The sequence below is a fragment of the Petromyzon marinus genome, unplaced genomic scaffold (assembly GCF_048934315.1).
Source record: "Petromyzon marinus isolate PM22_M1 ecotype Great Lakes invasive population unplaced genomic scaffold, UKy_Petmar_22M1.pri1.0 PM_Scaffold_7, whole genome shotgun sequence".
Lineage (NCBI taxonomy): Eukaryota > Metazoa > Chordata > Hyperoartia > Petromyzontiformes > Petromyzontidae > Petromyzon > Petromyzon marinus.
In genome coordinates this window covers 1,035,713-1,058,116 of record NW_027423677.1, presented here as the reverse complement: position 1 = coordinate 1,058,116, position 22,404 = coordinate 1,035,713, and the positions used below count along the sequence as shown (strand labels likewise).

The window sequence follows — 22,404 nt, the reverse complement described above, 5'->3', positions numbered from 1 at the left end:
TCGTCCCGACAGTTCTGTTCCTTCACCTGATGAAGGCCACTTGTGTTGTGGCCGAAACGTCGTGAGAATATTATTGTTATTTTATTTTATCAATTTATTATTTTATTCTTATTCTACGTGACTTTACCGAAAGAACCAAAGACGATTAACAAAGATAATTTCCACCAGCAGATGGTGCTAGAACGTGGTATGTCCAGAGTACAGTATTCTATCACAGCGTTAAATCTATCTGAGTCATTGTTTGCGTAGCTTTCTGGTGGATCGTGAAACCCGCTGAGATCCACCAGAATGAATCGCGGTGCTTGGTGGATTAATACCGCTGCTCCGTTGGCATCTCGTGGCCATACCGCAGCCTGTATCTACTGTAAATGTAATCTTCATATTAAATAGAGGCTACAACAAATGTGAATATTGTTGTTGTTGTCTCCCTGTATCGTTACAGATACTCGGATGTGATTGTGCACCGGCTGCTGGCCGTGTGCGTGGGCGCCGACCCCACGTACCCGGCGCTCACCGACAAGCAGAATCAGCAGCAGCTCTGCAACAACCTCAACTACCGCCACAAGATGGCGCAGTACGCCCAACGCTCGTCTGTAGCTTTCCACACGCAGGTGGGAGGCGGAAGTGTGGGCCACGTGGAGCTTGCACGGCGTGTGCTTAGGCACCTGATAATGCATCCATTCGTCTCTTGAAAACCATTTTTAAGGTCACGAAAGCAGGCATCATATTGTGCGTGTAATAAGAATCAATTGTTTTCTATTCGCACGCTTACGTGTGGTGGTTCCGTGGCTGTACTGGTTGGCTACACTTGACATTGCTTTTCAGCATTCTTCTGTGTTTGCTGAAAAACCTAGTCACTTGGCACATTTGCCCATGATGTGACAACTTTATTTGATTGGCTCTGTCAGGTGATGGAGGATTATAGTCAATACAATTGACATTGTACCTTCACGATTGAACTCAAAATAATCCCCATGACATGATGCCAATAGCACAACTGGAATAAATTAGCGGGGGGATGCAGGAAAATTACCTTAAATTTTGTTAAATAATTATGGGCTTGGTAAGTGATGCGCGTGTGTCTGCTCTTTGCCACGTAGCGGTGATTAACGGCTGTTGTTGTTGTGGTCTCAGTTGTTCTTCAAGACTAAGAGAGTGGTGAGCGAAGAGGGCTTCGTGATGTTTGCGCGCAAAAACGCCGTGGTGGTGCTCATTCCCAAGTACGGCTTGGAGGGGACGGTTTTCTTTGACTCCAAAGGTCTCAAGCTCAACGTTACCTTCGACGAGGAGGTAGGGCATGTGTTCACTTAACCGGGAGACATTGGCATTTCCTGAACGGCTGAATTCTCCATTTAAACCCAGGACTGGCTTAATGCACTGGGACCCAAGCCCCCTGACCATCTCTCTACGATTAGGTTTCTATCAGACACACAGACACTTGGTTTAAGGTGGAAGAACGCAGTGAGATACGAAGCTCCGTTTTTTTTGCCATTTGGCAGTGTGGACTATTACAGAGGAAGTTACACCGGTGGATACATTAGAGCCGGATGGCTCACAGGGCTATACCAAAATAAACTGAAACTGAATTAAATTATGTAAATGCGTTTCAAATATAAAACTGTCACAATTAAATTTGCTTTGGAAATAACTGCCATGACGGAGCCCGTATTGTCACGGAGAGGACATCACATTAAAAATACAGTAAAATCCTTCAGATCCGGAAGAATTATAGAGAAAATCTAATGCTTTCTGTAAACAATGAGAAACTCGAAGGGCAGAAAAGTACTTGTAGAATAAAAACAAATGAGGGAAATAGTAGTTGATGCAAAAAGTGATCTCTAGATGGCAAAAAGCACATTTGTCATCAGTGGATCCGGTCCTTTCCAGCATGCCTTGCATGCCGCATTACATTGTCACTCTGCGTGGATAATGCACACAGCCTAATTTGGACCAGAAGCTCAAAAGGGTCAACATTTGCAGCCATATTTTAGGTATGTTCTTAACTGCAATTGTGCACTCCATATAACCTAAGGGGGGTTGCATCTACTCCTTAATGATGGCCAAATAAGGCTTTAAAATTCCTTGGCTGGCCCGCACATCACGATCCCTCGGTTGGTTTGGTCATTGCAGCCATCGGCTTCTCATGCCTGATTTTCAGCTCGCGGTGAGGTGGCCCAAGCGGTATTGCATTCGCTGTGTGTTGTGGAGATTTGTGTTTCAAACTCGGTGGCCACTCCGGTTAATACTGTGGTGTGTCTTCTTTGGTTCTTTCGGTAAAGTCACGTAGAATGAGAATAAAATAATAAATTGATAAAATAAAATAGCACAATAATATTCTCACGACGTTTCGGCCACAACACAAGCGGCCTTCATCAGGTGAAGGGACGAGACTGTGTTGTGGCCGAAACGTCGTGAGAATATTATTGTGTTATTTTATTTTATCAATTTATTATTTTATTCTCATTCTACGTGACTTTACCGAAATAACCAAAGAAGATGAATCCTTGCAGTCACGAAATCTTTAAATCGAAACTGTGGTGTGTATTAAGCGTAAAATATTTACAGGCTATCCGCTTTAACAGTGGACGTTAAAAGATCCTGTAACGTTATTCGTGTGCCAGCATCATGGTCCAAGGTTGGCAAATTACATGCAAATTACTTATTTGGGGAGCACATATCAATCGTTCGCCTCCTTTTACAAAGACGTAGCAGTGACCTTGAATGCAAACGTTTTGAGAATCAGTGAGGCTTTTCTGAGTGACCCATGTAATAGTATGAATAATAACGTTGGGTTTACGTCAATCCGTGCTTGTGTGCAGGGCACTTGGCAGTGAGCAGTCAGTGGTAGTGTAGCGGTTAGCGCTCTGCGCTACGATCCCGGCGACTTGGGTTCAATTCCTTCGCACGGTCAACACCAGTGATGATTATCTGAACCGGTCCTGGGCCTCCCCTAGGTTGACTCGGAACTCAATTGAATGCCTGGTGCGGTGTGTAAACATCGCCACTGGGAAGACAAAGGCGGCCGGGCATGGCGCTGGTGACCCACCCCCTTGTGTGCCGTGCCGGCCTTCATCTGTCCTCCTCGCCAACAGCACTTGCCCCAACAGTCTGTTAAGGCTACATTGGAGATATGTCTTTGTGTTTTGTGTAGGGCCCCACGCTGTGCGTGGAGGGCATCGCACTGAACATGTTCGACCGCGTGTGCGTGCGCGTGTCGCTGGATTCGTCCGCCCGGAGGTACTCACCGTGCGGCGCGACGCGCAACCTCGGAATACCACCGATTTGTATTGTGACCATGCTGCTGTTGCTGCTTGCTGCGCCAGCAGTAGTGCACAAAAAACAAACGCTCGCCGCATCGGAACGTCAGCGGGCCGAAAATTAATGACACAAGCCACAGCATAGCGCTTGTTGCCATGCAACCCAAACTGTGGGACCGTATAGTAAACCCATAGAGACACAGAGATACATAGGAGATACAGAGAGACCCATTATGATTCCTAGAGATTCATAGAGACTCATACAGATACATAGCAGTGCATTAAAAACAAGCTACTGTACGATTGTGGCCATGCAACCCAAACTATGGACCACATTTTACACCACTGTAGTCTGCGCTCCTTCAATGGAGGGGGCGGCAAGATGACACAAACTCTCTCCTGAGGCTCTCCCGTGGCTATCAGACCCATCCATTGGCATTTAGCCCCTGAACGTAATACCCTTATAACATAGGAATAAAATATAAACTCCGGTCTTGGATGGAAAAAATATATGTATAGCTAGCATTTTCAGCTGCAGTCTGTTGTCCTATACCTCCTGTAACTGGCAAATTGGATATAACGCGATGATGAATGTATGAAGGAATGCATTTTTTGTATAACGCGGATCCGAACTGGATTTAACTCGGTTGAATGAATGGAACTACGTCGCGCGAGTAGGAATAAGCGGTTGTAACGGCTGCCTCGGCGTAGCATCACACAAGGCGGGATGCTGCTGGATGCTTCTAGATGCTACCCACGTTCCTTAGTCTTTGTTCAGCCTGTGTTACGCATCTCACGCGTTATTGCGGACTGCGCTTTACCCCATATAATATATTATTTAGTACGCAACTACCGTATTATAGAACAGACTGTATATCCAAAGACTATGGGACACTATCCCTACCTATATCAGTTGTGACTATCCGTGTGTTTAAATCCAGCTTGAAAACGTCGTTATTAATTGGCTTTTCCTGGATTCTGATTGGTTATTACTGTGAGGGGAATCATTATGATTAGCTTTTATTGCATTTTGCATGCTGTGTAAAGTGTCAGTATCACTGTCATCATTGTTATTATCGGCTTTTACTTTATTTCTATTGGCTTGTATCTATACTTGAGTAGTTTTTTAATGTCCAGTGCTTTTTTGAGATATTTCGATATGCAAGGTGTTGTATAAAATAGATTTTTATTATGGCCCTAGTTCATTGCACAAGAAGGGCCATTATCTGAAACGTGACCTATTTAAATGATCGTTAGGGGCAGTTGTTGATGAATGCGAGTTCTCAAGATACCAAGCTAAGTCAGGGTGTGGGAGCCTTGGTAGATATCAGATTTCTTAACAAAACTCCATGAGTCTGTTCTGCATCACTTTCCTCCGGGTTCTCTGGTTTCCTCCCATATCTAAAAATAAGCATGCGTTGAAACTGGTATTAAGGTAGTTTACGTATCGCCATGGGCGGCAGGGTGGCACATTGGTAAACCCTTGCATCTTGCAGCAAGAAAACTGGGTTTGATTCCCAACTAGAGTGTTACTGTGTGGAGTTGTCATCTTCTCTCCCCCTGTTCCTCAAAAGTCTTCAGACTTGGCGAAGTTTTTCAGTGTTATTAAGTGTAATAATAACGTATCACTTGTGTTGGAAATACTCACATGTGTGTGTGTGAGAGCATTGGTGTAGTGGTTAGCACGCTGCGCTATGAACCCGGCAACCCAATTCCCACTCACCGCCAACACCAATGAGGATTATCTGAACTGCTGTTTTGCCTACCCAAGGTCAACTCTTTCTTAAATGAGTACCTGGTGCAGTGTGTAAATATCAGCACTGGGGAGAGGTGTTGGCCACTTACCCCCTCGTGGGCCATGCCGCCTAACAGCAGCACAGTCTGTTAAAGGCTTATTTGGGTGACTATCTTTGTTGTACGTTTGTGCCATTTGTGTGTCCGCTGTCACAGATTCCAGGCTACAACCCTGCGGAGTCCATCCCATGGGGCTCGCCTTCTCCCCGGCCTAAGAAACCCAGACAGCACTAGTGTATCGTGGATGCGGTGTCAACAAGATGTCGGAGGAGGTGCATGAGTGGGCACACACTCTGGGCTTTACATCTGCAGAGTTAATTAAGTGTACATTGTGCTCGCAAGCAGAGGTGAACAATTGAAAAAAAAAAGCAGTGGCGGTTATGAGAAATGTTACCCTGAAGTAACAGCAGTTCAAATGGTAGCGCAATTTTTTTTTTTAGATTGTTTACCTTGCCAACCAGTACAATCAGCCAATTAAGGTGTATACGCGTCAAGATGTATGAAAGGTTTAGGATATCTTATGCCCCACTTCTTTGCCAGCCAAGACACTGACCCCCTTGTGATGAAGGTGATTTCACAAAAATATTGGTTACTGAATCGGTGGTGTTTATTGACTAACGCAGCAGTGTCCAACCCACAAAGCACTGTGATCCATTCTGGTATATCTCAACATGTTCCGTGATCTACCAGCAATATATGACCAACAGTTACCCGGGTGGAATTAACCGACTAATAGAACACTGTAGACATGCCAAGTGCTAGTGCGATCTATTGGTTTAAAATATATATTATTAATCCATTAATTCTTAGTCGAGGATTTTGTTTTGCCATCTGCTATAACAAGAATTGCTTTATATTAGAGGTGTTTAATCCTATTTGTCCCGAGATCCACAATAAAAAATCTTTTGCGATCATCCACCCATGGATCGCGATTCACATATCGGCTACCACTGATCTAACAGTTGAAAACCAGTTTAACACGTAGGCTTTCGCGACCAATATCCATAACACGGGTTTTTTGGGTTAGATCGCGTAATAAATATTTAAATGTGTCGGTAAACCCGCCACCACCCGACACAGCCAATTCGAAAGGTTTGTCACATTAACAGAACGTGCCAATTCGTTACTAGTAACATCACACCGGTGTCTTGGAGAGCAAAGCCACAACATTTACAATCTGAGTACAATGTTTCACCAGTAATTACAACCAGCTTCATCAGGCGACAGCCAGATTCGTGGAGAATCCTCGTCCCTTAATGCGCATGCATAATGTTTGTTGATTAACATATAAATAACCCAATCGGAAATGGATACCCATAGTCATATGCATTCATTGATTCCCCTCCCAATTCGCGAAAGAAGTGCTCACAAGTGATGGCTGTCGCCTGATGAAGCTAGTTAGTGCTGGCGAAATGTTGTACTTAGATTGTAAATGGTGTGGCTTTGCTCTCCAACACACTGGTGGACTGTACTAGTAACGAATTGACATGTTCTGTTTACGCGACAAACCTTACTAATTGACTGTCGGGTGGTGGTGGGTTTAACAACACATTTATATATTTAAACGATCTAACCCATAAAACGTGTATTATAGTTGAAAACCTACAATTGTGCCAGGTTTGGCCTGTCGGAGTGGGCCATTAGGGTGGCCACTCAGAGGGCAAAGCTCTGGGGAATCCGAGCAAGAGCTTCGAAGTATGATTGTGCACGGTGACACCCGCAGGGGTCTCGTGATGGATGGCAAATGGAAGATTTTTTTATCGCGAGAGGATTCCCTGCAAGGGATGTTAGGTTACTTATTCTTGTGAGGATGCCATTTACTGTATGAAGGGGCAGCGGTCAGCTGCATAGAACAGAGTATAAAATTACCCAAGCTGTTGCTGTTTAAATCGTCGGTTTAACGGAGAATTTCACCTCAGGTCTTTTTTTACACAGCTGCCCCACCCCTCATCGGACTCTGTGCAATCACACAAGGAATGTTTTTGGAAAAAATGTCGGTGTCAGAAAATTTTAAGGTTTAATCGTTTACAAATGTGCATTTCGTTACAGCTTCTCTTGTCCTTTAGACGTGCAAAGATAATTTCTGACAAAATATTGACACGTTTTCAAATTGTTTTGTAAATGGTTATAACTTTGCTCACGTATATACAGTACTTGGGCAATAATTCTAAGCTCCTGGAGTAGTGGTAAAGATTTAAGCGAGTTGATGTCTTTGCGACTTTGTGTAAATGTGTTTAACATTTTTTAGCTGAATCGTATATTTACAAGCATGTACACATGAGTTATATGCGTTTATATACAAAATTAGATCGATTTATTTTCCATGCATCTGTTATTTTGGTTACTTTAAGTTACGTTTTCCACTGCTGGATGAACATCTCGCCACGTGATGTTGGATGTCAGGTTTAGTTTGACCATACTTGACCATGCTGGTCACTGTTGGATGATAATAATGTCCACTTGCAATGCACCACCGCGCAGTATTCACTCGCCTTCGAATCGAGTCCTGCACCGCCGTTTCACATGCAAATTTGATTCTCAATCCCTGGGCCAACTTGCTCCTGATTAGCATGCGATTTGCCACATTTCGATCTCGGAGGTGATTAAATGCGCCGGCTTCCAGGCTTGTTGAGCCGCTCGGAGCCCAATTAACGAAAATTGTTGCCAAAGCAAAAGCGTGAGCTCGAATGTTTGTCCGTGTTCTTTTCAAACCACCAGTCGAACGCCGGCCTCTGCCCACTCCGACCATGCGGAGGCCCTGGCCGTCGGGGAGGCCCTCATGGTGCCTCGCGGCAAACGTGGGGCCCGGGTGGGCGCGTCGACGGTTGATCGCGTACAGGCGGTGCAACTCCCACAAATGAAACATCACACCTTGCTGATCTCGTGTCCAGGAGCATAAACGATCATCACGCAAACTCCGGTCATCCTCGCAGCAGCAGCTCTTGGCCATCGAACAAAGACGATCACCGCTTCCTTCCGATATTAGAAGCCACGAGCTATGAACGACTCGGAGGTTCGAGCAACCACAGCCGAGTGGGAAGGCAGCAGCAGCCCAGGCGGTGAGCCAGCTCCAAAATCCCCCAAGCACTGAAGTTCTCGATTTAGTACATTGAAAAACACGACGGTAAGTGAAACAACGTAAATCGAAACCAATTTTGCCATTCACTTGACGGGCCGTCCATAAATGACGTCACGCAATTTTTGACCTCTCGTCACTCGGCGTCACAAAAAGTCAGACCCCCCCCTCAAACATGACGTCACAAAGCTCTGCCCCCCCCCCCAAAACCATATTTCCATCTTGAAAATAAGACATGCTTCAACTATTGTCATTGTAGTGCGTGGCGCTGCACTGATGTAGGAGTGTTATAACAATTAGTGTTATAACAATTCTATACTTAAAGTTGCGCATTTTGATGTGACGTCACATTTCTCAAACCCCCCCCTCCCCCTCGTTACACATCGTCACAAATGTCTGACCCCCCCCCCCCCCCCCGAGGTGCATGACCGCGTTACCGTGTTCATTCTGTGGTGAAGGGATGAGCATCCAGTGTCGCCGCACGCAGGCAACGTGTTTATCACACAGTGGTCAAAATATAAAAATACATATATATGTAGTGGGTTCCACATAGACTGAAGACGTCTTTAGAGGCTACACGGTTTATTTGTAACTATGAACAGAACTCCCCTTAACTCCCACTATCTAGAGAGGTACAGACTCCAGGCTAGCGTGCCCTCGCACTGATCAAACCTGGCTCTCAGCCCTCTGGCTATCTGTGCCCTAGGGGAGGCTAACTGACCCGACCCAGCCAAGGTGCGGGTCCTGACCACTGGTCCGCGCTCGGCCCCGACCCTTATAAGGATGTCGGGTCCCAGGGTCCTAGCTAGGCTGGTCTTCTGTTCTTCGTCTTCGGAGCACTGCCCCGAGCTGTCCCGGAGGTGCCCCTTTAATACACCTCTCGGGGGCTCTCCGCCCCCGGTACCGCCCCCTCTCTAGAACCTTCCAGGAGGCTCTGGAAGAACCCCCCAACTCCTCACCTGGGGCCTGGCTCTCTCTGTCCTTCCCCAGCTCTGGGTGGCACAGTTGCGGGCTTGTGCCTGCAACTTGTGGTAAGTATACCGACGGTATAGGATGTGCATTTATTACGCTACATCTATGTGAGAGAGGTTGTGGACAGGAGTCTGCTCTGCGGGAAGCAAGCATTGCCATACGAATGAGATGAGCTCGCGTTCGATGCGGGCAGTCTTGAGGACGACCGTCGACAGGCACGCGTGGAGGCACGCCGTGGTCACAGCGCAGCGCCGACTCGTGTAGGTGGTGATGGCCCAGTTGTAGAGAGGAATGCCGGAGCTTCGAGCAGATGTAGCCGAATGTAGGAGAGAGCATCTTGAGGAGCGTTGCCCTCGACCCCCTCCGGGAGGCCGTATGGTTTACTTGGCACTCCCGTCCCTTAGAGTCCAGTCTGATGTAAGCCTCCTCAGGTTCCAGCAGCCTGGCTTCGTAGGTCTTCATTGCACCGCTCTGCTCGTCTAGCATAGTCTGAAGGGTCATATGTGGCTGCCTCCTGAATCTTCACCCTCCTGCAAACCTTACTCGACATCTCGTTGAGGACCCGAAGAAGGGCAGTATTCTCTTTGTTTTTTTTTTTACAAAAGGGCTTGTAAGAGCTCTCGTTCCTCCCACCGGGATCTCTGGTGTCAACTTGAACGTGGGGGGGGGGGGGGGGGAGACAAAGCTATGGCTTTTTTCCCAGGGGATCTGTCTTCCATGGAGCACAAAGATACAGGCGGAAGGTCCCCTTGGCCTAGCCATGAGGTCAGGCTCAAGTTGCTTACTGAGGACTCTAGCACCTAAGGAGGCTGTGGATCGCCCTAGGAAGCTCCAAAGTAGAAAACCAGCTTTCCAAGGCCCCCTATAAAGTGCCTGAGGCCATGACGTCACTGCAACTCGTTTGATTAACACTTTTAAAATAAAAAATGACGACGCGTACTGAACATATTATTCCGAATCGGTTTTACCACCACTACTACCATGACACAGTGGCAAGGCTGGCACATCGCAGTGCAGCTGCTCGGCTGAATCATATGAATAAATATAATCAAATCTAGAAATATCCTTTATGTTCCCAGGTGAGCCACATTGAGTCTCGAGACTCATTATTAGCTCCGTGCTGCATTAAGATGTTTGGACAATTTCAAGCATCAGGGTTCGGCACGTAGGAGGAAACCGGAGAAACGCGCAGATGTTGTGAAGCTGGCTTGGTGGTAGAAGTCAGTCCAGAACATTTGGCCCCACACCTATCACTGTAACGAATCAGTGTTCTACGGGGGCATTCTAAGCGAGGACTGATTGTATTAAAATCTACTTTGATCTACTAATCGTAATGTATCAATAATGTTAACGTGTAACATGCCCCACGGTTTTTCTTAATCTAGAAGGAGAGAACAACGGATGATCTGTGTGCTGATGATGTTGGTGATGATCTCGTAATGGCTGTTCACTTCGAGGAGTGGGAGAGTCTGATGGTGAACCTGGATCGTGCCAATAAGAGGTAGGGCCTTACCATTTGCCCTACCAAATAAATCAAAGCAGTACCTACCTTGATATTTTGTATGTCTTCAAGTACTCCACCCCCTCAACTCCGCATGATAGGTAGTTGTGGAAAGAGTGGAGGTATTCCCATATCTGGGCAGTTGTTCATGACCAGCTCCAATTTCAGAGCGAAGGTCTTACTCTGAATTAGTTCAATGGCATATCCTTTTTTCAGCTGCATAGCGCTGTATAAAAGTTACATGGCCTATCACTTCATAAAAAGCTCTGGTTCTTTTCTGCCAAACTTGTCCTCTCCCTCCCAGCTATAACCTCCCGAAAGCAACATGTGACCTTTGTTTTGGCGTGACAAACACCAGTGAAAGCAAAACACCGAAAGTGTAATGACTACACGTAATGCAAGAATCTCAGTTGTATTTCTCAACGGGTATTGAATATGAAGTCCCAGGAGTGGTGAAGGTGCATCAGCCTGCAGACGCACAGGTGGCAGCGGTGGATTGGCCTGCAGACGTTGGGGTGGTGGTGGATTGGCATGCAGACGCTGGGGTGGTGGCGGTAGATCGGCCTGCAGACGCAGGGGTGTCGGTGGTGGATCGGCCTGCAGATGTAGGGGTAGCGGCGGTGGATCTTCCAGCAGTAGCCGACCAGTGAAGTTCTCGAATACATTTACGCAATTTGCCGAACCTGGTGGCTTTGGCACAGGCGGTGGTGGTGGTGGATCTCCCAGCAAAAGCTGGGGAGGCAGTGGTGCATCTGCCAGCATGAGCTGGGTTGGGATGACAGCGTTGGATCTCCCGGCAGCAGCCGGGGTGGTGGTGGCGGTGTTGGAGATGCCAGCAGCAGCCGGGGTGGCAGCGCTGAATCTGCCAACATCAAGCGCCATAGCGGTGGGGATGAATAATATGCTAGAAGCAGTCGGGGTGGGGGTGTCGATGCATCTCCCAACAGCATCCCTGGTGGTGGTGGCGGAACTGCATGTGGCTGCCAGGATGGCGTTGGAGGCAGTAGTGGTGTTGGTGGAGACCGTGGCCGTGGCTTTCTCCAGCTCCTTGAGCTATCGACGCATCATTTCCAACTGCAGATGGCGCTACACATTCTCCCATTTGTATACTTGAGTGCAGGGAAACATTCGACAGTTTGATCAACATTAGCCCCTACACGAGCCTTCTAATCATCGCAACTCTTCAAACTATATCGCTTATATAATGTACATCATTTCAGTCACAGCAAAAATTACATATAACACATCGGGGCTGTGAAAATTACGGCTTCGTATTACCAATATCTTGCCTGTCCAGAGAAGCCCATGAACTAACATTGTACATACACACTCATAGACTCAGAGGCACATAGACTGAGTCACAAATAGCAGTGGATAGGGCCCGGAACGGTGTGGTGTTAGTGAAAATATGAACCCAACTGCGTCCTTTTCAATGGAACCAGGGACCCAAGTGTCATCATAGGCTTTCCCTCGCAATCGAGGATTGCCTTCCAGAGAAAATTTGGATTTTCTGTGGGTCCAAAGATGGCTGAAGAGACCAATCTGGGATCGACAGATTCTGCCGCAACTCTGGCACATGTGTCCAGAAATAGTGGTGGGTGGAACTGCATTAGTAAGTCGGGCTGCAGGCTGTTGTTTCTGCCATTCCCACTTTTTCTCTTTCTGCTGTTAAGTTTTAAATCGTTTGGCTTCTTGAAATAGACTCTGCCTCCATCTGAGGTGATCCTGGGAAAGATACTCCCTTGAGTTAGTGTCGATGGAGCACTTCTTCATGTTGGACTTGAGGACATCCTTGAAGCACTTTCTCTGACGAACTACATTCTCCCACTTTTGGTTAATCAAGTTTGACAGTTTTTCATTGAGGCATTGGCGGAAGAGGTCTTGCTTAATGGAGTCCTATAAAGCTTCAATGTTAATCTTCTGTAGACATCTCTTCCGATGAAGCCGTCACTTGGGAGCCACTTTTATGAGCATGGTTGAGCAGATGAGTCGATGATCAGTCCAGCCACCAGCAGCTACTAGAATAGCCTGGATGATGCAGACATCTTTGGGATCCTGGGCATGGACAATGACGTAATCGATCAAGTGGCGGTGCTTATATCACAGATGATGCTATGATGTTTTGTATTTGTTTTTCTGGCGTAACAGGGTGTTGATGATTACTCCATTTTCCGTGCATTTAGTCAAGGGAAGGATGCCGTTGGAATTGACTTTACCCACTCCATCTTTCCCGATGGTTCCATTACAGAGGTTTATGTTTCTTCCAACTCTGTCATGCATATCACCGAGCAGAATAAGTTTGTCTCCCACAGGAACAGTAGAAAGGACCTGATCAAGGTTGATGTAACATTCATAATCGGAGTGAAGAATCAGGGCATATACGCTGATGACAGTAGAATATTGGCTCCCCACCAGTGTGAGACATAGAGTCATGAGGCGCTCACTCATCAAGTTCATTCTTGATGGAGAAACCAACGCTGTGCAGCCGCCGCTGTTCTTCCTGTCTGCCTTTACAGAAGAGGGTACAGCCAGCTCCTTGTTCCTTGAGCTGCCCCTCCTCTTCTCGTCGAGCATCATTGAGGGCAGCTACGTCAGTGTTGTGTCGTCTGAGTTTCTGGACCACAATTAAGGTGCAGCATTCTGGCCGTTCACTTTTAGTGTTGTCCATAAGGGTCCTGACATTCCAGTTCCCAAAGGTAATTATCTGACTTTTAGTTTTGTTTCCACCACAGTAATGGGGATCCTTCTGAACGTGGTTATCCAGTCGGGAAGGAGTGAGACAGACTATGTTTAGGGCCACTTTCCTAGCTCCTTCCCCACGTGGGGTGAGCAGAGTGGATCATTTGAAAGGACTTCTTAGTCGCAGGTACAGCTGCAGAAACACACTCTTGCTTCTGCTGAGTGTTAGACGACCTTCTTGTAGCTGCCACTAGAAGCTTCCAGACTTCACAATCATGCTCCCGTCGTCACTAGCTGGTCACCAAAAACATTGTATTGAATGGGCCAGAAGATGTTGTTCCTTTAATGAAACACGCCTGTGCATGATTTATTTTATTGTGGAGAAGCTAATAATTGTTTTTTTTACCCTGTTATCTGGCAACAAAACTGACACCTTTTTTTTACAAGGAGTCATGTTTGCATTGACCACAATACCTGCGGTCGGAATGCAAACAAAAAACATAACTCTGATAATGTATGCACTATCCTTGAAATTGATTGGTCCACACCCGAGACAGCTTTCCTTAGAGCCTAGTCTCACATGGTGTTGGACCAGATGACGCCAAAAAGCTGTTGTACAGTAGCTTCCACAGTTCTTGAGAGAATGGGACCATGAATCCAATGGCAAGGAGACCAGTACGATTGGCGATATCGTTCTGCTGCAGTCTTGGTCCGCCTTCACAGCTGTTGAGATGTTAACATCTTCCTCCTCCTGCTCTGCCGTTGAGGACTTGTTAACCCATGGCTGGTGGCAGACATGCTTATTATAATGGCGGCCTATACTCGCCATGCGGCAGCATCGTTAAAGGGTATATGTCGCTTTTCAAGAGGAAAACCATTGGCATTTTCAGTCCTAACCACACCCTGGTGGTGCTGTCACTGCTTGGTCCACAACTGCTTATCCGCCAGGGTTGCCGCTACTTATTTTGCAGCTAACGTTCACAGAAGGTCGTTCCACTCTCCACCACCTGTGGACGCGCAGGGTCCCTGATATACAATACCCTGGCGTCTACAAACTAAGCCGTGTCTGTGGCAGTAGTTACATTGGGGAAACTAACCGACATGTCTCTGACTGTGTTCATGAGCATAAGGAAGATTTGAAACACGGTAGGACCAACACGGTAGCCTTGGCTGATCATTGTTTTAATGCGGTTGGCTCACACGCCAATTGATTTCTCTAAGACGAAGGTACTTTGTAAGCCCACTGGCTATCAAAAAAATTCGTTCATGAAGCCATCCACATATATAGACACAGTCACAATTTCAACCGAAAGGATGGGTACAAACTCAGCAATCATTGAAAGTCTGGTAAATTTGGACTGTGGCACTGACGCAAATGGCCAGCTCTTTTTTGAATAACAACCACCATTAGTTTAACAAGCCTAACTGATAAAACCCAAATGGAAGCTGGTATAATTATATTGCTTAAAACAAATGCTGCTGGGGAATGTTGGTGGGAAAAGCCATTAGGCTGATGTATTTAAACATCGTATTCTGATTTATGTGGAGACACAAAAAGCGAGTTATGCTTCTACAGTATTTGCTTGTGCAAAGCATGGACAATCATTGCCACAGAGACAGAATCAGCTCGGTGGCTAGGAGATGTTAACTACCTCACCTGGTATGGAGGAGGCCGAGGGTTTGATCCCGACCCTGATGCCTTTATAAGGAGTACCTTGGATATCGAGGTGGTTACATTTTTGGAAAGTGCAGCAAAAGCCAAAAGCGTGATATTCAATACTTAAGCTTGACCTAAATAATGAGCTTACATACACGGCAACCAAAAATAGACACATCACAATAGAAATGTGCTGTACAGATTACCAAATTTACTACTACAATGAGCCAAGAATGTCTGTGTCCCACGCGTGACGTCACTCCACGTCGAGCAGGCCCCCTCATTAATACTCATGAATAGACTAATCTCTCATAATACAAAGGCCACTGCCACAGCCATTGACATGCTAATCTCACAATACAAAGGCCACTGCCCCAGCCTCTGTGGTTGGACCATCTCTAGCTCCACCCACCTACCTTGATGCACTCATCTCAGGCCTATATAAGACCTTGTCTCAGCAACTTTCGGGTGACGTCACTCCACATGGGGGGGCGAGGTGCCTCCTACCCCCTCCTCAGCGTCAACTTAGAAACTCACTACAAAGGCAGAACCCTCACGTCACACGATCTCCCTAACGCTATTGAGACATCGAAGTAGAAAGGACGTCATGATGAACAAGGGATTATAACCTTTAAATCAGTGGTTCTTAACCTTGTTGGAGGTACCGAACCCCACCAGTTTCATATGCGCATTCACCGAACCCCTCTTTAGTGAAAAATAAAATGTGATTTTTTTCAAATTCAAGACATAGATATGTTTTTTACTGGTACACAAAATGAGCCGTGCATGAACATTACCTTGTTCAAAGAATAAAACCAACACAATGCATAAACTCACAACAAATTACATACCTGGAAATCAATGTGACTTCTGCTGTTGCCTTTGAGAGATCAGTTCAGATATGCGTGGCTCCACCTTGGCAAGTGCCACTCTCATGTCATTTTCACAGCAAAGTCTGTTCCTTTTCTTCGTTTTTATGTCCAGCATCCTCGAAAAGGATTGCTCACAAAGATATGTTGTAACAAATGGTATAAAAAAATCCAGGGCTTTCTTAGCAATAACTGGATACTTGTTCATTTGTCGACACCAAAACGTTGAGAGCGTTGTTGTTCTGAAGAGTTGCTGTTGAACCTGGCTCTGCTGAATTTCAATGATTTCGTCGAGGAATTCATCATTGACATCTGCTGTTTCAACAGCAAACGTGAACGGCTGTCTCACCCATGCTGGATATGACTCTCTTGTAGGGAAATATCCGTCGAGAGACTTTGCAAGCTCATCTAAGTGCGTGGCAATTGTTTTCTTCAGTTCCGTGGATACAGAAATATCTCCGATTCCAGACACATCTTCGATCTTACTTGCACAGTCGTCCAGAAGCGGGAAGTTTGCGAAGTTATTGTTCTCTGTTCGTCGTTTCCATAACGGTAGCTTTTTTTGAAAAGCCTTCAGGTGTTCTTCCGCTTCCATGATATTGACTCCACCACCCTGCATCTGCTGATTGAGATGATTGAGAGCTGCGAATATATCAGCCATGTACGCTAAAATGAGAATGAACTCAGGATTTTTGAAGCAATCTGCATGGCAGTGTTGGTGCTCTTGCAAAAACAGGGCTAATTCCACACGCATGGCAAAAACACGATTCAGCACCTGTCCCCGGGATAACCACCGAATATTAGAATGGAGCAGAAGTACCTCAAATTCAGAGCCCATTTCTTTACACAGCTCACTGAAGATGCGGTGCCTCAGAGCACTTTTTCGCACATAGTTCACACATTCCACCACAGTTTTTAATACTTCTGCCATTTTTGGAGGTAAGGTTTTTGTTGCCAACGCATGCCTGTGCAGAATACAATGCGTCACAATGATGTGTGGTGCATCGGCCTTTACTAGCGCACCAAAACCAGACTTTCTTCCCAGCATGACTGGAGCTCCGTCCGTACAAACTGCAGAAACCATATCCCATGAAAGATTGTTGTCGCTGAAGAAGTCATCCACAAGCTTCTTCACATCGGCTGCCTTCGTTGTTGTAAGAGGCTTACAAAATAAAAACTCTTCTTTTATCATGTCGTCTTTCACATAGCGTACAAAAACAGCAAGCTGGCTTAGATCAGAAACGTCTGTGGTTTCGTCGAGTTGAAGGCTGAATTTTGCCGGGCTTGAAATCAGATCCGCGACTACTTGAGCCAAGATGTCTTTACTCATGTCTTCTATTCTGTCACTGACGGTGTCATTTGAAAGGGGAATTTGGGATAATTTACCTTCGGCCGCTGTTCCGAGTATCAGATTCGCCATCTTTAATGCAGCTGGTTTCACAAGTGTTTCACCAATGGTGTGTGGCTTGCCCTGCTTTGCGATCAGGTAAGCAACTTCGTACGATGCTGTCAGGATCGGTTTGTTAACAGGTACAAATCCAAGAGCAGGCAGAGTGGCCCTTTCATCGAATCTGGCTCTCTTCACCCTGAATTCAGCAAGTGTTGTGTTCTTGTATTCCCCGTCTCCATGCAGCTTCAAGAAGTGTTCCTTTAGTTTTGCCGGTGCAAGACTAGAGTTGCTCAACTTGGCGTTGCAAATCATGCAGATAGGACGCTCACTCCCATCACGTTCCGTGATACATGAGAATCCATGTTGTACATATTCGTCCGACCACTTTCTTCTTTTGCCCGACATAGTTAGTATGGATAAAATATTAAAGAAATCACACGACGTACGACAACAACAGTCACACGTTGACTACTGAGTACGCACTAAATTCCCCGCAGCGCTGATTGGCCAAGCAGTCTAGCATGATCATCTGCAGCCAGTGATGGCCAAGCGGGCCGTGTGTGTCATCATAAATTTACACAATAATTCAAGTGTGTCCGGACCTCCGTGGCGGGGGCTCTGCCGAACCCCTGAGATCGACTCACCGAACCCCTGGGGTTCGATCGAACCCAGGTTAAGAACCACTGCTTTAAATGAAATAGGTCTGTCACCGCGGCCTTACAAATTGCACACAAATGGATGCAATGAATATCACTTCGCGGTCTGATTTACTGCAATAGATTTACTGCAATACACCCATCCTTGGACGGGCAAAAGGCTAGTAAACAAATAATCCCCTCGCCCGCTCCCCACCACAATATCACACAATGATATAGTACTTCCTTGTACAGTATACCCGCTAAAGACCAAAACTAATCCCCATGATAGGTAAATTGATATACATAGAGCTTGCCGGCGATAGGTCTAAACCACGAACTATGAACTCGTGATATTCAAGGGTCTCCCGTATTTGGAGTGTGCATGTTCTCCCCATGGTCACGTATCCTTTTCTCCAGGTCCTCCGGTTTTTTTCTCCACATCTAAAAACATGCGTTAAGATAATTACTGCTATAAATATTCACAAAAGCCACTACGTTGAGCAACCATATGTGGCCAGGCTGCTTCTGGAAAAGAGCTATATATCTCAGTGGGCCTTACCTGGTCAAATAAAAATAGGTCGCTTACAGGAGCTGAATGGATTGCCACATCACAGGGACGCAAGGAATCGCAGCATGGAGAGGGCTTCATCCAGCAGTGGATTGATCCTGGTTTATGTTTTGCAAATAGTAAACTTCAGCGTGCACTTCCAAATGAAGGTGTTTAAAGTGTCTGTTTATCTTATTTGGTTATTTCGGTAAAGTCACGTAGAATGAGAATAAAATAATAAAATAAAAATAAGACAATTAAATTCTCACGACGTTTCGGCCACAACACAAGCGGCCTTCTTCAGGTGAAAGAACAGAACTGTCGGGACGACAGTGCTTCAATGAGTGCTGCTGAGATTCGTGGCGTCTTTTAAGCTCGGTGATAGGTGTGAATGACCTAGAAAGCAGGAGAATTTAGCATTGAAATAGCTAGGGATTAGCTTGTGACAAAAATAGCTGTGTTAAAGTCAAAGTTTACATATCAACAGAGGCATTTAGTATATGGACGCTAAAGGGCCTCCAACTACCCAACTATCATACAGTAAACCAATGTGAGAAAAAACTAAGTCTATATTACCTCAGTATAATAATTGTACTTGATATGTGCTTCAATAAGCTGAGCTATTAATCACAAAGCAACTGGGTATACACTACACTATATAAACAGGTCCCTGCAGGGTGGGCTGGTAGGAACATTGGAATTTTGTCTATTGCAGGCTGGTACACTCAGTTTACAACTTCGTTCCTTCCAGTATTAATACCATATAGTAAAACCAATGAAAACCCAAATATAAACTACCTCAATGTTATCAATAAACTCTATATACTCTCCAATCAGCTGAGCCACCAACAATAAGTCGTTATATATCACAATGCCATATTGCGAAAAATGGCGGTTTTTCTTCCCATCAACGACCAGCACCACGGACAACGAACGAGCTTCGTTCAGACGGACGACTCAATCCATGCTCTGGAACGGAAGAGGGAGAGAGACAGCCATAATGCGTTGTTATACTCCATGTTATAAACCATACCATTAACCGTGGTGTGAGAGGTATTAAGAGGCAATATCAGCGAAAAAGCTGCGGTCTGACGGTAACCGTAAAATACAATAAATTAAGAACCATTGGAAAGATGTTTTAAACCATTTCGGAACTTCATTAAATTTATTGGCTGGTTGGGGAGGCCATATTAAGTTTGCGAGGTCTGAAACTCCAGGCCAAACATAAATAAACTTCCGTTATCTCCGAAAAAGTAAGATGGATTGATGACCAAGCTGTGGAGGTCTGCATAAATTTATAAGATGTCCATTGTTTCACAAGAGATAGCATGAATCGGATAAGAAATACACTATTAATTCTTATACACTGGTCCATTCATACAATTAGTATATTAGTGGGCTACATTAGAGAAGATAAAGGGCGGAGAGGAGAAGAGGAGGGCCGGGGTGCCCGGAGCCCAGAGAGTGCCCAGAGGAGCCAGAGAGCCAGGGGCAACCCTGATGTTTATGTTGGCTGGATAGCATGTGCTCCCATGCATGTGAGGTTGCTCTCAACAGAAGTCGTTCCTTGCACGAGATTGGCTGAAACGCTGAGTAACCACTCAGAGGTATAGTGGTTAAGCAGTGGAGACGGTATAGTGGAAAAACAGTGGAGATTTCTGAAGCAAAGTTTAAGATTTGCAGTTGTCAAATTATATTGAGCCGATCCATATGGCAAGTGAAAGAAAGAAGACTTGAAGTGTGTTGCTAAAACAATCTTGGAGGAAAGAGAGGATACATGTGTGCCTCTTGGAGAAGGAAAGGCATTGCTCAAAACTGTGCTGCAAGGTCACGTACCATGAATCACATGAGTTTAAAAAAACGTGACTGTAAACCACAAGCTTGTGAATAATATTCATGGTGAAGACACCTCTATACGTTGGATGCTGCACTTTGTCTTTTCATGAATGTCATATTGTGCACTGTGTTATGCCTTATTAACATAAATTCTGAATTTAGCTATTCATGTATTTCTATTACAGTATCACATATTCTTTGGACCAAGTGTCAATTGCCTATTTGATGACTGGTACTCTGATTATTTTTTGCAAATAAGGGACTTGTTTTATTTAAAACGTGTCTGTGTGTGTAGTTGAACAGTGTAACAAATCCATGCGTTACATGTGTAGTGTTGCAGCGCCGACCTGGGCAAGGCCTATGATACAATCAGTAGGCCAGGGCTCTGGATTGTTATTCGTGTTTTCAGAGTTCCTTACCCTCTGCTCACAATGATTAAGGACCTTCACGATGGTGGGCAGGCCCGGGTAAAGTTGCGTGCCCGGGAGTCAGAGCAATTTCCCGTTTACAGTGGGGTGTGACAGGGATCTACAGTGAGGGAAAAAAGTATTTGACCCCCTGCTGATTTGTACGTTTGCCCACTGACAAATAAATCATCAGTCTATAATTTTAATGGTACGTTTATTTGAACAGTGAGGGACAGAATAACAACAAAATCCAGAAAAACACATGTCAAAAATGTTATAAATTGAATTGCATTTTAATGAGGGAAGTAAGTATTCGACCCCCTCTCAATAAGAAAGATTTCTGGCTCCCAGATGTATTTTATACAGGTAATGAGCTGAGATTTTGAGCACACTCTTAAAGGGAGTGCTCTTAATCTCAGCTTGTTACCTGTATAAAAAAACACCTGTCCACAGAAGCAATCAATCAATCAGATTCCAAACTCTCCACCATGGCCAAGACCAAAGAGCTCTCCAAGGATGTCAGGGACAAGATTGTAGACCTACACAAGGCTGGAATGGGCTACAAGACCATTGCCAAGCAGCTTGGTGCGAAGGTGACGACAGTTGGTGTGATTATTCGCAAATGGAAGAAACACAAAAGAACTGTTAATCTCCCTCGGCCTGGGGCTCCATGCAAGATCTCACCTCGTGGAGTTGCAATGATCATGAGAACGGTGAGGAATCAGCCCAGAACTACACGGGAGGACCTTGTCAATGATCTCAAGGCAGCTGGGACCATAGTCACCAAGAAAACAGACTAAGAGGGTTCATGATGGCAATGTCAACGACACTGAACCAGCCAGCACAACTCACTGCCAATAACACATATCACATAATTCACCCTTAACTAATTGTTCAATCAATGAATTGAATCACTACAATTAAAACCAAAGAATCTCCCAGAACAAACACTTCGCACTCTCCTCCGTCAGCCACCTGCATCGACAATAGAAACGCATCAGTCTTGCAGTGGATAAAACCTGGCGTGGGAGGTATGGGGGGGGCGGCTTACACTTGCGGTGGACAGCAGGGGGGTGGCTGGATGCAGTAGCCATCGCAGACAAAGCGGTAGAACTTGTCATCGACTGTCATGCGCCAGGGTAATGGGCCTCTCCTACACCCACACACATCACACTGAGCGGCACACACGTCACACCGAGAAGCACGCACGTCAAACCAAGGAGCACGCACATCACACATCCAGCGGCACGCATGTCACACACACAGGTTGCACAGGTCTCCTTTATCAAGACAAACGTGGAGCAGATTACAACTACAACTCTACGCCTGTCACAATGCCCCCCTCTCCCCCCCCCAGTTTATGGGGGGCCGCGGGCCTCACTCCCCCCTTCGCGTCAGCCCCCCCTAATAAATGGTCCGGTTGCATTGTGAATGCACCACACGAATGACGTGCAGTCCCGTGGCGCACTGTAACGGGCTCGTGATTTACCCACTAAAATTTAATGTAAAAAAATAAAAACGATCCCAAGACATTATTTAAAATAAAGTATGGCCATCGTGTGTCAGCATCACAGGCGAAAATTGGCATGTAAAAAAAACTTCACTGGGAATTACTCATTTGGGATTGCTCGCAGCAAACAGCACTTGACCTGCTTGCAGGTTAGGTGCTGAATAACCGTGTGTCACACAGAGAACAGTTGCCACTGAGGGTGCCCTTTTCAAATGCTTGAGATGAGATGTGATTATCGCGTGTAAATGTGCACACTAAAATAAAAAAATCA

The 22,404-nt window shown here is 45.7% G+C and overlaps 2 long non-coding RNA genes across 2 annotated transcripts in view; both read left to right on the top strand.

Moving 5' to 3' along the window:
- The window catches only part of LOC142923795 (uncharacterized), a 51,335-nt gene that overhangs the window by 16,614 nt on the left and 12,317 nt on the right, over nucleotides 1–22,404 (top strand). The window lies entirely within an intron of this gene.
- LOC142923767 (uncharacterized) lies at nucleotides 3,156–5,967 on the top strand. Its single transcript, XR_012940828.1, has 2 exons — nucleotides 3,156–3,237; nucleotides 5,208–5,967. It is a non-coding gene; the product is annotated as an uncharacterized LOC142923767 (long non-coding RNA).